Raw genomic sequence first — 4,555 nt, forward strand, 5'->3', positions numbered from 1 at the left:
GGATTTCGATTATGTAAGGATCATTATAGCTACTACCTTAGGTTCACTGTAATCTTTCTAAGGATTGGTCTACATGTTTTAGCCTATTGATTGATAATGCTATGAATGTGATGCGATCTTGATTCTAGGTTAGATGAATTATGATTTAGATTGGATTTCTAATTCTTTACATACTTCCCTACATGTATATTGTTGATAAATTGTTATTTATGATCAAAGCAAGGTAAATTGGTGAGTGATCTACATTCCTCTACTCTCTATTGAATTTTTTGGTTTTGTGTCTATGTTGGTATCATGATCTTGAAGGAAATTAAGTATGATTTCGTTTATGTTAATGTATATTTATCTACTTCCCTATACTTAAATTTTTGATGAAAGACTTGTATTTATCAATTATGATCTAAGGTTAAAGGATTGGTAAGAATTGTTCTACTCTTCTTCTTCTCTACTTTTCTATTTTATTGTAGTTGATTAAGCCTTGCATGGCATTGTTTGGTATGGTCCGCTTATGCTGGAGGTGTTTATTATTGTCACTATATATAGGTGTGTTGACTATGGCCTTGAAGTCAAATATATGAATACATGAGTGTGTGGTTATGATGATCACACTATATGTAACTTGTGTGTAGTCTTTTATTCTAGTTGTGAATCTAGGTTAGGTAGCTAGTGTTATAAGCATGTAAATGGTTATGTTAAGATCATGTGTAGGTGCTTCCATAAATGAAGTGTTAAGGATTGATGATCCCTACCCATATACCCCTATGTGAATGTGTGAATAGCTAATGTTAGGAGTCTTAAAGTTTAAAATGATGTTAGCTTGACTCTTATGCTAAATTGTGTTGTGTGGACTATGCTTGGTTGTGCATTGTGGTCTTAGGAGGGTGTCTTACTCAATGTGTTGATTGATATTCATTATCTGATCATGTTGACCAATGTATATAAACACTCACATATTATGCATGCTTAGAATATAGTAAGGTTCATAGTGTCTAATGAAAGATTGATCTCATAGTCACTAAATGTCTACTACTTTGCATGTAAGATAAATTTATGTGAAGTATATTATATATTTCTTAACTAGGATGACTTCATAGATGTACAAGTATGGGCAAGGGTATGGGACCTCGTCTATGCATTGCACATGTATATATTGATAGGATAGTTCCTAATCTTGGTTTCTATGTACATAATAATGAATGTAAGGAAATTTTATGAATACGACTTATATTCTATGATGTTAAGTATGTGATATGATAAATCATTAATGTTCATAATGTATTGGTTTGTTTATATGAAAGGATTGCTCATATAGATATAACTATAGACTCATGCATTGATATTTGAACATGTGTGACCTTCATATGTTATGTGAAATGTTTGCTGACATATGAGTATAAACACATGTATGAACATCTAGCCATTAGAGAGGCCTTAAAAGGTCCTCAAGAATACCCGAAGACTGGATAAGTGCTTTAATATGCTATAAGCATATAAGGAGTCAATATCCTAAGCCTATGTTTTAATGAAATAATGTAATAAAGGCTTTTTAACAAAAAGGGAACTTAGCTTAGCACTGAGTGAACTTGACAATGAGAGGTGTTGGCTTCCCTTGGAGGAAGATTCGCCATTTGGTTCTCATAAGGAGGTGACATCCCTTGGAGGAATATTCACGTATTGTTCCACATGAGGTGTTGACTTTCCTTGAGGAAAATTCACCTATGTTTTCTCATTAGATGAGGTTCCAATGCTAATGAGTATGTAGAGGGTTCTGTATCTCTCTTAGTTCCATAACTATGAATGCCACATAGGATGTAGCAAGTGATTTCACTTGGTATGATGTCATGTGTTAATGTTCTACCTTTGATTGATAAGAACGCCTTCAATTGGTGTAATGCTCTACAACACCAAATTCCATGTTTAGCACCCATGGTCTTAGTGTCGGTTAAGGCTATAGTGTACCTAAAGTAAAAATGGATAGTGTAAGTAAAGTAAGGACCCTAACTAGGAAAACATAAGGGTAGATTCTTATTTGTGATGGGGGCATGAGACTTCACCAATGCATTGTACAAGTGGCTCTTGACGGAAGTCCTAGGAAGGTGTTCTGATACATGTGTCTATGTATATGTTCCTTATGCATGACTTGGTAGTATTTGTCTACTTGTTATGATGAAGTGCATGGTGTGAGTCCTAATGGATTTATGTGATATGGTCTTGTTCCTATATGCACTATGTTTGTCTTATGACTATTGTCACATCCAAGGAGCACCCCCTAGAATTAACATGGTGTATTTGACCTCTCGGGGGTCTTATACAAGACCATAGTTATAATTCATCGCATTGTAATAAGTAAAGTTAGCGGAAAATTTAAAACTTTATGAGCACATCATATGCTAAAACATTACTTCATATATATATACATAGATATATATATATATGTGTGTGTGTGTGTGTGTGTGTGTGTGTGTGTGTGTGTGTGTGTGTGTGTGTATGTATGTATATGTATGTATGTATGATATCATCATACATAGTTAAAAACTCTAGTCTCTTATTCCTAGCTTATAATCAACACCACAAGATAACATTAGCGACACGACCCTTAAAACATAATACATAAGTAATCTGATACACTTTACAGTCAAGACATGACTTGGGAATCCTTGGACTTAATGATTCCTTTTTCCTTGAGCTTGGGAATCATCTATCAATATGTTCACTATTTAAGACCTCTTTTAAGCATCCATCACCTACACTTTGTGTAAAAAGTAGGGAAGAATGGAGTTAGTACAAGAATGCACTAAGTATGGCAACCATACAAAAACATGCATTCAAAAGGAACATTTTCTTTAAATCATACTTCATGCCTTTTTGAGTAAATTTTCATAATACCTTTATACAAGTACATTTATATCATTCACATACTCCATATAGACATATTCAAAGTGCAAACATCATATAAAATCACATATAGAATTTAAGCCACATTTGAGGTCACTTTACTGTGAGCTCCTTTGACTTTTAAATGAACTATTTTCCTTTAACAGTGAAGTTCTTCTTTTGACTGATTAACCTACCAAGTAACCCTCTAGTGATACTTGATGCAATGCATCACCTTAAAATTACAAGTAAAACCATACCTGCATGTTACATAATCCAACAAATACCATCATGGAACACTACACCATTTTTGGCATACGACCACCCCACTAAAGTGTAGCCTAAACTAGCGAAAAGTGTGGCGTTTGATAAAAGGCTACACATTTGGACTTAAGGCAACACTTTTTTTGGGATGTCCTAAACAAGCGTAACCTTTGAAATTGACAACATTAAAAAATGTCGCAACTTTTAGCTATAATTATAAAGCGTAGCCAAAGATGTATAAGGGCGCACTTTGTTGTAATTCATTAGCGACACCTATAATTTATTATACTATACTTAAAAGTGTTGACTTTGAGGTTTTATTTGTGACACTTCAAAAGTGTTTCCTTTTGTAGGTCATCTAGCGCAACAGGACAAAAAGAAGCTAACAAAGAACAATAGTGCAGCTCCCAGAGACTGAAAGAAGAAGAGATCGAAGAAGTTCAAACTGTTGTTTGTCTTATTCTTCCTGGTGAATCAGCTAAGCATGTCATATCATGTTTTAATTAGTATATTGTGGATGTAAAATTAGTTCAATTAGATTGCTCTTAACTTATCCTTTTATAATGAACTGGTAATCATGAATGAAAATTTCCAGTTTTGTACATAAAAAAAAGACCTCAAGAGACTACCTCTCCCAGTTACTATTTTATTAGGCAGGAACTGGGATATGACATTCACAATTTCATATTAAGCAAAGAGATGGAGGATGATAGGAAGAACAAAAACAAAGGGCAACAAGGAAAACACTATTTCAGAAACTTGCAAATCCAGTATACAAACTGAGAGGTTGAAAACAGTAATTCAAATCCTTTATGAATTTTCTTTAAGAATCCATTAACAAATAGATTCATGTATAGCAAACAAGTCAATTTCATAAAAGACGAAGATAAAGCCCCAAAAATATATATGAATCTAGTCCAAAGATTGCACAAAGACAAGCCCTGAAATTGTCTCCGGTATCAAACATGAGACGTTATTACCATCTATTAACAGATGCTACACCAGATCTCTCTCTCTCTCTAGTACCGAAGGCTCTTAAATTTACCTATATAATTAGGCATTTTCCCAACAATTGAATTGTTAGACATTGAAAACTTAGCCAGCTTTGCAAGATTACCAAATACACTCAAATTAACATGAGTAACTCAACCCAAGTTTTCAAGAACAACTCCTGACACTTTACCACACTCAACTACAGCACAAACTAAAAAGTCTAGGAGACAGCATGTGTGCTCATTCAAATCAACTAAAAGTGCCCAAAGTACCACATCTTTACTACAACCAACAATAGTGTATCTTTTGGAGCCATTTCATGATAATATTCGTATAATTGGAAGAAAAGTACTAATAGAACTATAATACTGGAGAATGTAATCTTTTTTTCAAAGATTCAGAGTTGACAGAATGTAATTATTTT

The sequence above is a fragment of the Solanum pennellii genome, chromosome 6, assembly GCF_001406875.1.
Source record: "Solanum pennellii chromosome 6, SPENNV200".
Lineage (NCBI taxonomy): Eukaryota > Viridiplantae > Streptophyta > Magnoliopsida > Solanales > Solanaceae > Solanum > Solanum pennellii.